This window comes from Calypte anna, chromosome Z (genome assembly GCF_003957555.1).
Source record: "Calypte anna isolate BGI_N300 chromosome Z, bCalAnn1_v1.p, whole genome shotgun sequence".
In the NCBI taxonomy this organism is placed as follows: domain Eukaryota; kingdom Metazoa; phylum Chordata; class Aves; order Apodiformes; family Trochilidae; genus Calypte; species Calypte anna.
Genome location: NC_044274.1, coordinates 50,326,856 through 50,344,600, shown reverse-complemented (window position 1 = coordinate 50,344,600; position 17,745 = coordinate 50,326,856). Strand labels below are relative to the sequence as shown.

The 17,745-nt window shown below is 43.7% G+C and overlaps 8 non-coding genes across 8 annotated transcripts; 1 reads left to right on the top strand and 7 right to left on the bottom strand.

Moving 5' to 3' along the window:
• Positions 1–1,099: 1,099 nt before the first annotated feature.
• LOC115599984 lies at positions 1,100–1,237 on the bottom strand. The gene has a single exon (XR_003988753.1). It is a non-coding gene; the product is annotated as a small nucleolar RNA SNORA47 (small nucleolar RNA).
• A 1,954-nt stretch (positions 1,238–3,191) lies between these two features.
• On the bottom strand, positions 3,192–3,329 carry LOC115599979. The gene has a single exon (XR_003988748.1). It is a non-coding gene; the product is annotated as a small nucleolar RNA SNORA47 (small nucleolar RNA).
• A 1,605-nt stretch (positions 3,330–4,934) lies between these two features.
• Positions 4,935–5,072, bottom strand: LOC115599983. Its single transcript, XR_003988752.1, has one exon. It is a non-coding gene; the product is annotated as a small nucleolar RNA SNORA47 (small nucleolar RNA).
• A 1,961-nt stretch (positions 5,073–7,033) lies between these two features.
• LOC115599978 lies at positions 7,034–7,171 on the bottom strand. The gene has a single exon (XR_003988747.1). It is a non-coding gene; the product is annotated as a small nucleolar RNA SNORA47 (small nucleolar RNA).
• A 1,605-nt stretch (positions 7,172–8,776) lies between these two features.
• On the bottom strand, positions 8,777–8,914 carry LOC115599982. The gene has a single exon (XR_003988751.1). It is a non-coding gene; the product is annotated as a small nucleolar RNA SNORA47 (small nucleolar RNA).
• A 1,961-nt stretch (positions 8,915–10,875) lies between these two features.
• Positions 10,876–11,013, bottom strand: LOC115599977. Its single transcript, XR_003988746.1, has one exon. It is a non-coding gene; the product is annotated as a small nucleolar RNA SNORA47 (small nucleolar RNA).
• Positions 11,014–12,619: 1,606 nt separating this feature from the next.
• On the bottom strand, positions 12,620–12,757 carry LOC115599974. The gene has a single exon (XR_003988743.1). It is a non-coding gene; the product is annotated as a small nucleolar RNA SNORA47 (small nucleolar RNA).
• A 3,786-nt stretch (positions 12,758–16,543) lies between these two features.
• Positions 16,544–16,681, top strand: LOC115599976. The gene has a single exon (XR_003988745.1). It is a non-coding gene; the product is annotated as a small nucleolar RNA SNORA47 (small nucleolar RNA).
• Positions 16,682–17,745: the final 1,064 nt, after the last annotated feature.

The window sequence follows — 17,745 nt, the reverse complement described above, 5'->3', positions numbered from 1 at the left end:
CTCCAATTCCCTTCAGCTGCCAAAGCAATACCACCATGGCATCTATACACTTGCTTAGTTCTGTCAAAGACTCTGAAGAAATCTTTTGCTGCAGACCAGGCTAAACACAAAAACATGACACAAAAAGCCAGTGTCATGTTCATGTGGTCTGCTGCTTAATACAGAGATCTGAATCTTCACAGCAAGAGAAGATTCAACAGAATCTGTTCAGAGCCTCTGTGAAACTGGTTTGGTAGCATTACAGCATTATGGGATGATGGCAATAAGATACCTTACAAAGTAGAGCTGTAAGGTAGAAACTACTCAGTGACATCTATAGGGTTTTTTCCGAGATTTAGGATTGAGGACATAGGCTGGGGGTACCTTACTTCTGGAGGGAGGCAGTGAATTTGTAAAAAAAATAAAATATTCAGAGCCCCTTTCTTTATCTTGGTGGGATTTCATGTGCTTAGGAAGAACAGGGTGCATGAAGACAGACAACAAAGCAGTGAAGAATCCAAAGTACAAAGACAGAGCAGGAAAACGCAGAGAGACCATTGGAAGGGAGGGAACCTTCCAGAGAGATGACAGTCCAGCTTCTGTTCATATGTAAGTCTGTTGAGTTTGTCCTCCTTGCTCTTCTCTAGTGAATCTTAAAAACTAATGATAAAGTATCAATTAGTACCTACTGGACTTGCTAGGCTAGGAGTTAGCTATCTGTAATGGGTAAGGAGAAGTAGCAAATAGTAAGCTATTCCTGCTTCCCACTTCACATGCTCTTTTTATTAACTCCTCACCTTCAATACAGCATTCAGCTTGGCGGGAAGGATGCTTAGATCACTTCCTTACCAACGCAAAAAAGATCAGGAGACGGCTTCAGTTCCATGGGAAGGGCTGAGGCCAAGTGTCTCTTGCTGTCAAAAATCCCATTCTCTTGATGCTGTCGAGGGAAAATGGAAAAAGACATCCCAGTAAAACAGCACTGTTAACAAAACAACTGAAAATAAGGTCTGACTAAGCCTTATCAAGTAGCTGGGTCCATTTACTGAGGTTTCAATCCCCTTCCTTGGAGACTTCCAAAGTTCTAAGGATAAAATGGAAGCCACCAGTGCTGCGTATTTTTTTATGTGTAATTGCAGTACTGCTTTCCCTCACGTCAAGAAGGAAGCATGAGCTGCTATTACACAAGAACAATTTTGGAGGCTTGAACCAGTAAGCTACAGCAAGGAGTTAACTGGCTTACCTTCTCAGTCCTCCAACCATCCTCTTCTCTCTTCCAACTTATTACATTTATCAGTTTACTGTGCATATGTGTAAATTTTGCCAGGGAATACTTTTCAACTAATATGACACTCATCAGTTTATATAAAATAGCCCTTTACTCTGTAGTCCTAGCTACAGAATTTGTGAATTTTGGAAAGCACTCATTTACCACACCTAAACCCGGAATCTGGAAATAAGTAAGAAGCGTAGGTATGGCCATGTCTATTCTATTTTTCTATTTTTGGCATTTCTATTTTTAGAAATTCTACTCTTAGTTTTGCAAATTAAATTTACACTGAACTACACTGCTATCTTGTATTGGAAATTAAAAGATAAGGAGCAAGTGAAGAAACGGAAAAGGGAAGTTTTTAAACCTTTAAAGTCTGCTCTGCCACAGAAAAATGACAGCAGGAATGCACATGCAATATTGTAAAGAAGTATTCCAGTTACTTCTGTTGTAGAGGCTATTGAAACTACGGGGTTACGTCTTGCAGGTGTAGTAAGTTGTAGAGAAGACAAACCAGGTGCCTTGAGTTGCCAAAGAGTGGGTGTGAGTCCACCTGTGCCTGATTAGGACAGGCCCCTATTGGGCATGAGCAAGGCCAGGGGGCCAATAAAGGTGGAACACACACCCACAGCGATAACCTCAGCTCACTCTGGTGCGAGGCATGGAGAGGCCAGCAGCTCGTCGAGCCTCTGGAGCAAGAAAGGCTCTTCCCACTACACTTCTACCCTGGAACCGCTGTGTGGTGGCTGGAGTCCTGGAAGAGACCAGCAGCTCGTCGAGCTTCAGGAGCAAGAATGGCTCCTCCCGCTACAGTAAGTATTAATGTAGAAAGCAGAATGCCATTGTTTCCCTCCAATTCCCTTCAGCTGCCAAAGCAATACCACCATGGCATCTATACACTTGCTTAGTTCTGTCAAAGACTCTGAAGAAATCTTTTGCTGCAGACCAGGCTAAACGTTTACACAAAAAGCCAGTGTCATGTTCATGTGGTCTGCTGCTTAATACAGAGATCTGAATCTTCACAGCAAGAGAAGATTCAACAGAATCTGTTCAGAGCCTCTGTGAAACTGGTTTGGTAGCATTACAGCATTATGGGATGATGGCAATAAGATACCTTACAAAGTAGAGCTGTAAGGTAGAAACTACTCAGTGACATCTATAGGGTTTTTTCCGAGATTTAGGATTGAGGACATAGGCTGGGGGTACCTTACTTCTGGAGGGAGGCAGTGAATTTGTAAAAAAAATAAAATATTCAGAGCCCCTTTCTTTATCTTGGTGGGATTTCATGTGCTTAGGAAGAACAGGGTGCATGAAGACAGACAACAAAGCAGTGAAGAATCCAAAGTACAAAGACAGAGCAGGAAAACGCAGAGAGACCATTGGAAGGGAGGGAACCTTCCAGAGAGATGACAGTCCAGCTTCTGTTCATATGTAAGTCTGTTGAGTTTGTCCTCCTTGCTCTTCTCTAGTGAATCTTAAAAACTAATGATAAAGTATCAATTAGTACCTACTGGAGTTGCTAGGCTAGGAGTTAGCTATCTGTAATGGGTAAGGAGAAGTAGCAAATAGTAAGCTATTCCTGCTTCCCACTTCACATGCTCTTTTTATTAACTCCTCACCTTCAATACAGAATTCAGCTTGGCGGGAAGGATGCTTAGATCACTTCCTTACCAACGCAAAAAAGATCAGGAGACGGCTTCAGTTCCATGGGAAGGGCTGAGGCCAAGTGTCTCTTGCTGTCACAAATCCCATTCTCTTGATGCTGTCGAGGGAAAATGGAAAAAGACATCCCAGTAAAACAGCACTGTTAACAAAACAACTGAAAATAAGGTCTGACTAAGCCTTATCAAGTAGCTGGGTCCATTTACTGAGGTTTCAATCCCCTTCCTTGGAGACTTCCAAAGTTCTAAGGATAAGATGGAAGCCACCAGGGGCTTGTAACTTTTTATGTGCAACTGCAGTACTGCTTTCCCTCACGTCAAGAAGGAAGCATGGGCTGCTATTGCACAAGAACAATTTTGGAGGCTTGAACCAGTAAGCTACAGCAAGGAGTTAACTGGCTTACCTTCTCAGTCCTCCAACCATCCTCTTCTCTCTTCCAACTTATTACATTTATCAGTTTACTGTGCGTATGTGTAAATTTTGCTAGGGAATACTTTTCAACTAATATGACACTCATCATATATACTTCTTTTATATAAAAAAGCCCTTTACTCTGTAGTCCTAGCTACAGAATTTGTGAATTTTGGAAAGCACTCATTTACCACACCTAAACCCGGAATCTGGAAATAAATAAGAAGCGTAGGTATGGCCATGTCTATTCTATTTTTCTATTTTTGGCATTTCTATTTTTAGAAATTCTACTCTTAGTTTTGCAAATTAAATTTACACTGAACTGCACAGCTATCTTGTATTGGAAATTAAAAGATAAGGAGCAAGTCTGCTCTGCCACAGAAAAATGACAGCAGGAATGTACATGCAATATTGTATAGAAGTATTCCAGTTACTTCTGTTGTAGAGGCTATTGAAACTACGGGGTTACGTCTTGCAGGTGTAGTAAGTATTAATGTAGAAAGCAGAATGCCATTGTTTCCCTCCAATTCCCTTCAGCTGCCAAAGCAATACCACCATGGCATCTATACACTTGCTTAGTTCTGTCAAAGACTCTGAAGAAATCTTTTGCTGCAGACCAGGCTAAACGTTTACACAAAAAGCCAGTGTCATGTTCATGTGGTCTGCTGCTTAATACAGAGATCTGAATCTTCACAGCAAGAGAAGATTCAACAGAATCTGTTCAGAGCCTCTGTGAAACTGGTCTGGTAGCATTACAGCATTATGGGATGATGGCAATAAGATACCTTACAAAGTAGAGCTGTAAGGTAGAAACTACTCAGTGACATCTATAGGGTTTTTTCCGAGATTTAGGATTGAGGACATAGGCTGGGGGTACCTTACTTCTGGAGGGAGGCAGTGAATTTGTAAAAAAATAAAATATTCAGAGCCCCTTTCTTTATCTTGGTGGGATTTCATGTGCTTAGGAAGAACAGGGTGCATGAAGACAGACAACAAAGCAGTGAAGAATCCAAAGTACAAAGACAGAGCAGGAAAACGCAGAGAGACCATTGGAAGGGAGGGAACCTTCCAGAGAGATGACAGTCCAGCTTCTGTTCATATGTAAGTCTGTTGAGTTTGTCCTCCTTGCTCTTCTCTAGTGAATCTTAAAAACTAATGATAAAGTATCAATTAGTACCTACTGGAGTTGCTAGGCTAGGAGTTAGCTATCTGTAATGGGTAAGGAGAAGTAGCAAATAGTAAGCTATTCCTGCTTCCCACTTCACATGCTCTTTTTATTAACTCCTCACCTTCAATACAGCATTCAGCTTGGCGGGAAGGATGCTTAGATCACTTCCTTACCAACGCAAAAAAGATCAGGAGACGGCTTCAGTTCCATGGGAAGGGCTGAGGCCAAGTGTCTCTTGCTGTCAAAAATCCCATTCTCTTGATGCTGTCGAGGGAAAATGGAAAAAGACATCCCAGTAAAACAGCACTGTTAACAAAACAACTGAAAATAAGGTCTGACTAAGCCTTATCAAGTAGCTGGGTCCATTTACCGAGGTTTCAATCCCCTTCCTTGGAGACTTCCAAAGTTCTAAGGATAAGATGGAAGCCACCAGTGCTGCGTATTTTTTTATGTGTAATTGCAGTACTGCTTTCCCTCACGTCAAGAAGGAAGCATGAGCTGCTATTACACAAGAACAATTTTGGAGGCTTGAACCAGTAAGCTACAGCAAGGAGTTAACTGGCTTACCTTCTCAGTCCTCCAACCATCCTCTTCTCTCTTCCAACTTATTACATTTATCAGTTTACTGTGTGTATGTGTAAATTTTGCCAGGGAATACTTTTCAACTAATATGACACTCATCAGTTTATATAAAATAGCCCTTTACTCTGTAGTCCTAGCTACAGAATTTGTGAATTTTGGAAAGCACTCATTTACCACACCTAAACCCGGAATCTGGAAATAAGTAAGAAGCGTAGGTATGGCCATGTCTATTCTATTTTTCTATTTTTGGCATTTCTATTTTTAGAAATTCTACTCTTAGTTTTGCAAATTAAATTTACACTGAACTACACTGCTATCTTGTATTGGAAATTAAAAGATAAGGAGCAAGTGAAGAAACGGAAAAGGGAAGTTTTTAAACCTTTAAAGTCTGCTCTGCCACAGAAAAATGACAGCAGGAATGCACATGCAATATTGTAAAGAAGTATTCCAGTTACTTCTGTTGTAGAGGCTATTGAAACTACGGGGTTACGTCTTGCAGGTGTAGTAAGTTGTAGAGAAGACAAACCAGGTGCCTTGAGTTGCCAAAGAGTGGGTGTGAGTCCACCTGTGCCTGATTAGGACAGGCCCCTATTGGGCATGAGCAAGGCCAGGGGGCCAATAAAGGTGGAACACACACCCACAGCGATAACCTCAGCTCACTCTGGTGCGAGGCATGGAGAGGCCAGCAGCTCGTCGAGCCTCTGGAGCAAGAAAGGCTCTTCCCACTACACTTCTACCCTGGAACCGCTGTGTGGTGGCTGGAGTCCTGGAAGAGACCAGCAGCTCGTCGAGCTTCAGGAGCAAGAATGGCTCCTCCCGCTACAGTAAGTATTAATGTAGAAAGCAGAATGCCATTGTTTCCCTCCAATTCCCTTCAGCTGCCAAAGCAATACCACCATGGCATCTATACACTTGCTTAGTTCTGTCAAAGACTCTGAAGAAATCTTTTGCTGCAGACCAGGCTAAACACAAAAACATGACACAAAAAGCCAGTGTCATGTTCATGTGGTCTGCTGCTTAATACAGAGATCTGAATCTTCACAGCAAGAGAAGATTCAACAGAATCTGTTCAGAGCCTCTGTGAAACTGGTTTGGTAGCATTACAGTATTATGGGATGATGGCAATAAGATACCTTACAAAGTAGAGCTGTAAGGTAGAAACTACTCAGTGACATCTATAGGGTTTTTTCCGAGATTTAGGATTGAGGACATAGGCTGGGGGTACCTTACTTCTGGAGGGAGGCAGTGAATTTGTAAAAAAAATAAAATATTCAGAGCCCCTTTCTTTATCTTGGTGGGATTTCATGTGCTTAGGAAGAACAGGGTGCATGAAGACAGACAACAAAGCAGTGAAGAATCCAAAGTACAAAGACAGAGCAGGAAAACGCAGAGAGACCATTGGAAGGGAGGGAACCTTCCAGAGAGATGACAGTCCAGCTTCTGTTCATATGTAAGTCTGTTGAGTTTGTCCTCCTTGCTCTTCTCTAGTGAATCTTAAAAACTAATGATAAAGTATCAATTAGTACCTACTGGAGTTGCTAGGCTAGGAGTTAGCTATCTGTAATGGGTAAGGAGAAGTAGCAAATAGTAAGCTATTCCTGCTTCCCACTTCACATGCTCTTTTTATTAACTCCTCACCTTCAATACAGAATTCAGCTTGGCGGGAAGGATGCTTAGATCACTTCCTTACCAACGCAAAAAAGATCAGGAGACGGCTTCAGTTCCATGGGAAGGGCTGAGGCCAAGTGTCTCTTGCTGTCACAAATCCCATTCTCTTGATGCTGTCGAGGGAAAATGGAAAAAGACATCCCAGTAAAACAGCACTGTTAACAAAACAACTGAAAATAAGGTCTGACTAAGCCTTATCAAGTAGCTGGGTCCATTTACTGAGGTTTCAATCCCCTTCCTTGGAGACTTCCAAAGTTCTAAGGATAAGATGGAAGCCACCAGGGGCTTGTAACTTTTTATGTGCAACTGCAGTACTGCTTTCCCTCACGTCAAGAAGGAAGCATGGGCTGCTATTGCACAAGAACAATTTTGGAGGCTTGAACCAGTAAGCTACAGCAAGGAGTTAACTGGCTTACCTTCTCAGTCCTCCAACCATCCTCTTGTCTCTTCCAACTTATTACATTTATCAGTTTACTGTGCGTATGTGTAAATTTTGCTAGGGAATACTTTTCAACTAATATGACACTCATCATATATACTTCTTTTATATAAAAAAGCCCTTTACTCTGTAGTCCTAGCTACAGAATTTGTGAATTTTGGAAAGCACTCATTTACCACACCTAAACCCGGAATCTGGAAATAAATAAGAAGCGTAGGTATGGCCATGTCTATTCTATTTTTCTATTTTTGGCATTTCTATTTTTAGAAATTCTACTCTTAGTTTTGCAAATTAAATTTACACTGAACTGCACAGCTATCTTGTATTGGAAATTAAAAGATAAGGAGCAAGTCTGCTCTGCCACAGAAAAATGACAGCAGGAATGTACATGCAATATTGTATAGAAGTATTCCAGTTACTTCTGTTGTAGAGGCTATTGAAACTACGGGGTTACGTCTTGCAGGTGTAGTAAGTATTAATGTAGAAAGCAGAATGCCATTGTTTCCCTCCAATTCCCTTCAGCTGCCAAAGCAATACCACCATGGCATCTATACACTTGCTTAGTTCTGTCAAAGACTCTGAAGAAATCTTTTGCTGCAGACCAGGCTAAACGTTTACACAAAAAGCCAGTGTCATGTTCATGTGGTCTGCTGCTTAATACAGAGATCTGAATCTTCACAGCAAGAGAAGATTCAACAGAATCTGTTCAGAGCCTCTGTGAAACTGGTTTGGTAGCATTACAGCATTATGGGATGATGGCAATAAGATACCTTACAAAGTAGAGCTGTAAGGTAGAAACTACTCAGTGACATCTATAGGGTTTTTTCCGAGATTTAGGATTGAGGACATAGGCTGGGGGTACCTTACTTCTGGAGGGAGGCAGTGAATTTGTAAAAAAAATAAAATATTCAGAGCCCCTTTCTTTATCTTGGTGGGATTTCATGTGCTTAGGAAGAACAGGGTGCATGAAGACAGACAACAAAGCAGTGAAGAATCCGAAGTACAAAGACAGAGCAGGAAAACGCAGAGAGACCATTGGAAGGGAGGGAACCTTCCAGAGAGATGACAGTCCAGCTTCTGTTCATATGTAAGTCTGTTGAGTTTGTCCTCCTTGCTCTTCTCTAGTGAATCTTAAAAACTAATGATAAAGTATCAATTAGTACCTACTGGACTTGCTAGGCTAGGAGTTAGCTATCTGTAATGGGTAAGGAGAAGTAGCAAATAGTAAGCTATTCCTGCTTCCCACTTCACATGCTCTTTTTATTAACTCCTCACCTTCAATACAGCATTCAGCTTGGCGGGAAGGATGCTTAGATCACTTCCTTACCAACGCAAAAAAGATCAGGAGACGGCTTCAGTTCCATGGGAAGGGCTGAGGCCAAGTGTCTCTTGCTGTCAAAAATCCCATTCTCTTGATGCTGTCGAGGGAAAATGGAAAAAGACATCCCAGTAAAACAGCACTGTTAACAAAACAACTGAAAATAAGGTCTGACTAAGCCTTATCAAGTAGCTGGGTCCATTTACTGAGGTTTCAATCCCCTTCCTTGGAGACTTCCAAAGTTCTAAGGATAAAATGGAAGCCACCAGTGCTGCGTATTTTTTATGTGTAATTGCAGTACTGCTTTCCCTCACGTCAAGAAGGAAGCATGAGCTGCTATTACACAAGAACAATTTTGGAGGCTTGAACCAGTAAGCTACAGCAAGGAGTTAACTGGCTTACCTTCTCAGTCCTCCAACCATCCTCTTCTCTCTTCCAACTTATTACATTTATCAGTTTACTGTGCGTATGTGTAAATTTTGCCAGGGAATACTTTTCAACTAATATGACACTCATCAGTTTATATAAAATAGCCCTTTACTCTGTAGTCCTAGCTACAGAATTTGTGAATTTTGGAAAGCACTCATTTACCACACCTAAACCCGGAATCTGGAAATAAGTAAGAAGCGTAGGTATGGCCATGTCTATTCTATTTTTCTATTTTTGGCATTTCTATTTTTAGAAATTCTACTCTTAGTTTTGCAAATTAAATTTACACTGAACTACACTGCTATCTTGTATTGGAAATTAAAAGATAAGGAGCAAGTGAAGAAACGGAAAAGGGAAGTTTTTAAACCTTTAAAGTCTGCTCTGCCACAGAAAAATGACAGCAGGAATGCACATGCAATATTGTAAAGAAGTATTCCAGTTACTTCTGTTGTAGAGGCTATTGAAACTACGGGGTTACGTCTTGCAGGTGTAGTAAGTTGTAGAGAAGACAAACCAGGTGCCTTGAGTTGCCAAAGAGTGGGTGTGAGTCCACCTGTGCCTGATTAGGACAGGCCCCTATTGGGCATGAGCAAGGCCAGGGGGCCAATAAAGGTGGAACACACACCCACAGCGATAACCTCAGCTCACTCTGGTGCGAGGCATGGAGAGGCCAGCAGCTCGTCGAGCCTCTGGAGCAAGAAAGGCTCTTCCCACTACACTTCTACCCTGGAACCGCTGTGTGGTGGCTGGAGTCCTGGAAGAGACCAGCAGCTCGTCGAGCTTCAGGAGCAAGAATGGCTCCTCCCGCTACAGTAAGTATTAATGTAGAAAGCAGAATGCCATTGTTTCCCTCCAATTCCCTTCAGCTGCCAAAGCAATACCACCATGGCATCTATACACTTGCTTAGTTCTGTCAAAGACTCTGAAGAAATCTTTTGCTGCAGACCAGGCTAAACACAAAAACATGACACAAAAAGCCAGTGTCATGTTCATGTGGTCTGCTGCTTAATACAGAGATCTGAATCTTCACAGCAAGAGAAGATTCAACAGAATCTGTTCAGAGCCTCTGTGAAACTGGTTTGGTAGCATTACAGTATTATGGGATGATGGCAATAAGATACCTTACAAAGTAGAGCTGTAAGGTAGAAACTACTCAGTGACATCTATAGGGTTTTTTCCGAGATTTAGGATTGAGGACATAGGCTGGGGGTACCTTACTTCTGGAGGGAGGCAGTGAATTTGTAAAAAAAATAAAATATTCAGAGCCCCTTTCTTTATCTTGGTGGGATTTCATGTGCTTAGGAAGAACAGGGTGCATGAAGACAGACAACAAAGCAGTGAAGAATCCAAAGTACAAAGACAGAGCAGGAAAACGCAGAGAGACCATTGGAAGGGAGGGAACCTTCCAGAGAGATGACAGTCCAGCTTCTGTTCATATGTAAGTCTGTTGAGTTTGTCCTCCTTGCTCTTCTCTAGTGAATCTTAAAAACTAATGATAAAGTATCAATTAGTACCTACTGGAGTTGCTAGGCTAGGAGTTAGCTATCTGTAATGGGTAAGGAGAAGTAGCAAATAGTAAGCTATTCCTGCTTCCCACTTCACATGCTCTTTTTATTAACTCCTCACCTTCAATACAGAATTCAGCTTGGCGGGAAGGATGCTTAGATCACTTCCTTACCAACGCAAAAAAGATCAGGAGACGGCTTCAGTTCCATGGGAAGGGCTGAGGCCAAGTGTCTCTTGCTGTCACAAATCCCATTCTCTTGATGCTGTCGAGGGAAAATGGAAAAAGACATCCCAGTAAAACAGCACTGTTAACAAAACAACTGAAAATAAGGTCTGACTAAGCCTTATCAAGTAGCTGGGTCCATTTACTGAGGTTTCAATCCCCTTCCTTGGAGACTTCCAAAGTTCTAAGGATAAGATGGAAGCCACCAGGGGCTTGTAACTTTTTATGTGCAACTGCAGTACTGCTTTCCCTCACGTCAAGAAGGAAGCATGGGCTGCTATTGCACAAGAACAATTTTGGAGGCTTGAACCAGTAAGCTACAGCAAGGAGTTAACTGGCTTACCTTCTCAGTCCTCCAACCATCCTCTTGTCTCTTCCAACTTATTACATTTATCAGTTTACTGTGCGTATGTGTAAATTTTGCTAGGGAATACTTTTCAACTAATATGACACTCATCATATATACTTCTTTTATATAAAAAAGCCCTTTACTCTGTAGTCCTAGCTACAGAATTTGTGAATTTTGGAAAGCACTCATTTACCACACCTAAACCCGGAATCTGGAAATAAATAAGAAGCGTAGGTATGGCCATGTCTATTCTATTTTTCTATTTTTGGCATTTCTATTTTTAGAAATTCTACTCTTAGTTTTGCAAATTAAATTTACACTGAACTGCACAGCTATCTTGTATTGGAAATTAAAAGATAAGGAGCAAGTCTGCTCTGCCACAGAAAAATGACAGCAGGAATGTACATGCAATATTGTATAGAAGTATTCCAGTTACTTCTGTTGTAGAGGCTATTGAAACTACGGGGTTACGTCTTGCAGGTGTAGTAAGTATTAATGTAAAAAGCAGAATGCCATTGTTTCCCTCCAATTCCCTTCAGCTGCCAAAGCAATACCACCATGGCATCTATACACTTGCTTAGTTCTGTCAAAGACTCTGAAGAAATCTTTTGCTGCAGACCAGGCTAAACGTTTACACAAAAAGCCAGTGTCATGTTCATGTGGTCTGCTGCTTAATACAGAGATCTGAATCTTCACAGCAAGAGAAGATTCAACAGAATCTGTTCAGAGCCTCTGTGAAACTGGTTTGGTAGCATTACAGCATTATGGGATGATGGCAATAAGATACCTTACAAAGTAGAGCTGTAAGGTAGAAACTACTCAGTGACATCTATAGGGTTTTTTCCGAGATTTAGGATTGAGGACATAGGCTGGGGGTACCTTACTTCTGGAGGGAGGCAGTGAATTTGTAAAAAAAATAAAATATTCAGAGCCCCTTTCTTTATCTTGGTGGGATTTCATGTGCTTAGGAAGAACAGGGTGCATGAAGACAGACAACAAAGCAGTGAAGAATCCAAAGTACAAAGACAGAGCAGGAAAACGCAGAGAGACCATTGGAAGGGAGGGAACCTTCCAGAGAGATGACAGTCCAGCTTCTGTTCATATGTAAGTCTGTTGAGTTTGTCCTCCTTGCTCTTCTCTAGTGAATCTTAAAAACTAATGATAAAGTATCAATTAGTACCTACTGGAGTTGCTAGGCTAGGAGTTAGCTATCTGTAATGGGTAAGGAGAAGTAGCAAATAGTAAGCTATTCCTGCTTCCCACTTCACATGCTCTTTTTATTAACTCCTCACCTTCAATACAGAATTCAGCTTGGCGGGAAGGATGCTTAGATCACTTCCTTACCAACGCAAAAAAGATCAGGAGACGGCTTCAGTTCCATGGGAAGGGCTGAGGCCAAGTGTCTCTTGCTGTCACAAATCCCATTCTCTTGATGCTGTCGAGGGAAAATGGAAAAAGACATCCCAGTAAAACAGCACTGTTAACAAAACAACTGAAAATAAGGTCTGACTAAGCCTTATCAAGTAGCTGGGTCCATTTACTGAGGTTTCAATCCCCTTCCTTGGAGACTTCCAAAGTTCTAAGGATAAGATGGAAGCCACCAGTGCCATGTAACTTTTTATGTGCAACTGCAGTACTGCTTTCCCTCACGTCAAGAAGGAAGCATGAGCTGCTATTGCACAAGTACAATTTTGGAGGCTTGAACCAGTAAGCTACAGCAAGGAGTTAACTGGCTTACCTTCTCAGTCCTCCAACCATCCTGTCTCTTCCAACTTATTACTTTTATCAGTTTACTGTGCATATGTGTAAATTTTGCTAGGGAATACTTTACAAATAATATTACACTCATCAGTTTATGTAAAAAAGCCCTATATTCTGTAGTCCTAGCTACAAAATTTGTGAATTTTGGAAAGCACTCATTTACCAAACCTAAATCCAGAATCTGGAAATAAGTAAGAAGGGTAGGTATGGCCATATCTTCAGTGCTGAAAAAACCACCGGGGAAGTGAAAACATCACACACTCATTATTGCATTTAATCCACTGGACTAAACACCTCTGCCAACAGGGTCTCTAAGCTACTGGATACACAGGAAAACATTTTATCAAACCTGCCACAGATGAGAATGAGAACGATGGTTCTGTTCTACCACAAAGAGACTCTTTTCTGCAGCAACTGGTTGGATGAAGAGTACCTGATGGAGAAATCCATAGAAGCAGGAAGAGGTATCAAAAATAGCATCCTGTTACGAATGAGCTGTCTTTAAATGAGCACACCAGAAGGTTCCGTTCTAGATGGCCTTTTTATAAGCACTGCACATCCACCTGGTAGTGGAGCTTTTATTTCTCATGCCTGTACTGCCCTAGCAATGACTCATTTACATCTTTTTCTCATCTGGCAATACCTCTCTGTACATGAACGTACCTGCCTGGGGCACAGCCAGCACCAATCTTCGTACGCCCTGCAGCGTTGCAGGGCACCAGCCTTCCTCATCCGTTTGTGCTGAAGCGTCTCGCCGCCATCTCAGCACTGCAAGCCGTGCACACGTTGCCTCTCCTGCTGCTCAACTTCCCTGGTGAAGAAAAGAGGAAAACCGCGCGTTACGGCCCGCCGGCCTTCCGGCCTGGCCCGGCCCCTCCTGTGCGCACACGGCTCAGTGTCGGGGGCCGGGGGACCGGGCGACACGTCCCGCCGCTTCCCCGCTTCGAAGTCAGCCAGCCGCCCACCTCAGCCCGCACTTCAGAACCCAGAGGGCCCGACCCAACCCGGTCCGCTGCGGACTGCTTTGCCTCCCTGCCGCTGCCGCCGCCATCTTGTCTCGCCGTGACGTTCTCCCTGCGGCGGCACCGGGCGGAGGCGGCGGAGGGAGGAGCGGGGCCCGCCCGGACTGACGGCGGCGCCGAGTAACCGCGCCCCGCGTGTGAGATGGAAGAAAGGAAGGTTCGGCTACCCGGCTGCCTGCCGGCGGGGCAGGCCTGCGGCCAGCCTAACTTGCCGGGGGCTGCCCGGCCATGCCGCGGGCACTGGAGTGCCCAGAAAGGATGCTCTGCCGAGCAGGCAGCTGATGAGTAAACCTGCAGCTCGGGAGGAGCAGAAGGATCTCGTCCCAGGAGGACGGCAGCACCAGAAGCCAGCCAGCCACAGAAAAGCTCTAATAGCTCCATGACTACTTTTGAAAATTCGGGATCAGAAGTGAACCTAAGAGTGGAGTCTGAGGAGTCACCGTGCAAAAGAAATGGCAGGAGGAGGCAGTGCAGCACACCCAGGGAGCTGGCAACAGTGGCCTCAGGCGGCTGCTGAATCTGCTCTTTGCTGCTCTAAATGCCTTACAGCCCCTACTCAGTCCCCCTCCACTGCTCTCCCTCAGCTTCCCTCCTTTTCTAAGCAGGAGTGATGATGGACTAGCCTGGGCTTAATAGTTTTAGGCGAAGCTTGGTTGGTACTGCAGACAATTTGCTTGTGCCAAACCTCAACAGCTGGGCTTTGTGAGGCTACAAAGTCTGCACAGGTGGGCAGCACCTTAAGTCTTGCACTAGCATCTGTTCTTCTCAAACGTTTTCCCCTTCAGTTCTTCATTTCTTTTTTGAATCCCGTGGCTAATTTTTTTTCTTCTTGATCATCAGGCTTAGTTTTGTTTTCATTTATCTACTTACTACCCATCAGGAAAAAACCCAAGTGCTGATTAAATAAAACTGGTACTTGCCTGAGTTGCCGCCATCACACTGCTTACTGGATTTGGGTTGTTTTCAGCCTTTTAGCTTCTATCTTCAGCCTGGACGACCCTCAAGCAGGAAAAGTTTCTAAAGTGCATAGTGTTGTTGAGGTTGAGCTCACCTAAGGGTGAGCTTAGGATGAATAAAAATTGTAGTTTTAATTCCTTAATCTCCTTGGCAAAGACTTCATCTTTCTGTTTGATCCTCTGTCTGCACAATGGGAATAGTCGTACTTGTTTTCACCCCCTTTGTAGAGAAAATCAAAGCTTTGTAGACACTGTCCTGGGCAAGCAGTGTATGAGGCCCTGTTTGAGCAGGGGCTTGGACAAGGTGGTAGCAGAAGTGCCTTTTTAGGTATACAATGAACTCAACTCTTAGGTTCACTTCTGATCCCGAATTTTCAAAAGTAGTCATGGAGCTATTAGAGCTTTTCTGTGGCTGGCTGGCTTCTGGTGCTGTCGTCCTCCTGGGACGAGATCCTTCTGCTCCTCCCGAGCTGCAGGTTTACTCATCAGCTGCCTGCTCGGCAGAGCATCCTTTCTGGGCACTCCAGTGCCCGCGGCATGGCCGGGCAGCCCCCGGCAAGTTAGGCTGGCCGCAGGCCTGCCCCGCCGGCAGGCAGCCGGGTAGCCGAACCTTCCTTTCTTCCATCTCACACGCGGGGCGCGGTTACTCGGCGCCGCCGTCAGTCCGGGCGGGCCCCGCTCCTCCCTCCGCCGCCTCCGCCCGGTGCCGCCGCGGGGAGAACGTCACGGCGAGACAAGATGGCGGTGGCAGCGGCAGGGAGGCAAAGCAGTCCGCAGCGGACCGGGTTGGGTCGGGCCCTCTGGGTTCTGAAGTGCGGGCTGAGGTGGGCGGCTGGCTGACTTCGAAGCGGGGAAGCGGCGGGACGTGTCGCCCGGTCCCCCGGCCCCCGACACTGAGCCGTGTGCGCACAGGAGGGGCCGGGCCAGGCCGGAAGGCCGGCGGGCCGTAACGCGCGGTTTTCCCCTTCTCTTCACCAGGGAAGTTGAGCAGCAGGAGAGGCAACGTGTGCACGGCTTGCAGTGCTGAGATGGCGGCGAGACGCTTCAGCACAAACGGATGAGGAAGGCTGGTGCCCTGCAACGCTGCAGGGCGTACGAAGATGGGTGCTGGCTGTGCCCCAGGCAGGTACGTTCATGTACAGAGAGGTATTGCCAGATGAGAAAAAGATGTAAATGAGTCATTGCTAGGGCAGTACAGGCATGAGAAATAAAAGCTCCACTACCAGGTGGATGTGCAGTGCTTATAAAAAGGCCATCTAGAACGGAACCTTCTGGTGTGCTCATTTAAAGACAGCTCATTCGTAACAGGATGCTATTTTTGATACCTCTTCCTGCTTCTATGGATTTCTCCATCAGGTACTCTTCATCCAACCGGTTGCTGCAGAAAAGAGTCTCTTTGTGGTAGAACAGAACCATCGTTCTCATTCTCATCTGTGGCAGGTTTGATAAAATGTTTTCCTGTGTATCCAGTAGCTTAGAGACCCTGTTGGCAGAGGTGTTTAGTCCAGTGGATTAAATGCAATAATGAGTGTGTGATGTTTTCACTTCCCCGGTGGTTTTTTCAGCACTGAAGATATGGCCATACCTACCCTTCTTACTTATTTCCAGATTCTGGATTTAGGTTTGGTAAATGAGTGCTTTCCAAAATTCACAAATTCTGTAGCTAGGACTACAGAATATAGGGCTTTTTTACATAAACTGATGAGTGTAATATTAGTTGAAAAGTATTCCCTAGCAAAATTTACACATACGCACAGTAAACTGATAAATGTAATAAGTTGGAAGAGACAAGAGGATGGTTGGAGGACTGAGAAGGTAAGCCAGTTAACTCCTTGCTGTAGCTTACTGGTTCAAGCCTCCAAAATTGTACTTGTGCAATAGCAGCTCATGCTTCCTTCTTGACGTGAGGGAAAGCAGTACTGCAGTTGCACATAAAAAGTTACACGGCACTGGTGGCTTCCATTTTTGTGATTTGTCCTTAGAACTTTGGAAGTCTCCAAGGAAGGAGATTGAAACCTCAATAAATGGACCCAGCTACTTGATAAGGCTTAGTCAGACCTTATTTTCAGTTGTTTTGTTAACAGTGCTGTTTTACTGGGATGTCTTTTTCCATTTTCCCTCGACAGCATCAAGAGAATGGGATTTGTGACAGCAAGAGACACTTGGCCTCAGCCCTTTCCATGGAACTGAAGCCGTCTGTGCTCGACCGCATGAGAAAATGTCTCTTGCAGAAGGTTAATGATGTCCTGTTTAGAAAACTTCATGAGATGCAAACTCATTCAGATACTTTCAAGTTACTTTTTTTCATGTCAAAAATAAACCAGTGATTGACTTTTCTGAGAGCTGTTCATTGAAAAACCGTGGAGAGGAAGGCTCAGCTGTCTTCAACTGTTTCAACTAAGATCTGTACAAGAAGTACAGGTCAACTTAAAAAAAAAAAATAGATTTTTTTTCCTCCTGGTAGCAGAAGTGCCTTTTTTTGATATATGATAAACTTAACATGTAGCTGTTTCATAATATTTTTTTTCACACCTAAAATTTGACATTTTCAATGTAAGAATGCAGCAGCAAAGTAAGCCAATAATGTATAGCTATCACTAAAACAGTAAAACAAATAACTGCTTACAAACATGAACAGTGAACTCATCGTAACTAAATTAAGCACTGCTGTAAGCATTCATAATGCTCATAACTCTTATCTTCAGTTCCATACTACTAAAGGAATGTGTGCCTCAGGTTGTTAAATCTGTGTTCTTTGCAGAGACTGAATGTGCTGGTTTATATTGTATGCATCTGAAGGTACATTGAAGAGAAATAGCTAGCAACGTGTCCTTTCTTTACCCAACACTGCCCGACAGTTGCCTGCATGATCCAAGGGGAAGGTGAGCCTACCAAGTTTCCTTCAGTCTCATTTTTGAAGGGTATTCCTGTACAGCACAGGCACAACACAGTTACCAAGAAGCACGCTGCTTATATTTACAATGATTTATTGTGTTTTGAAC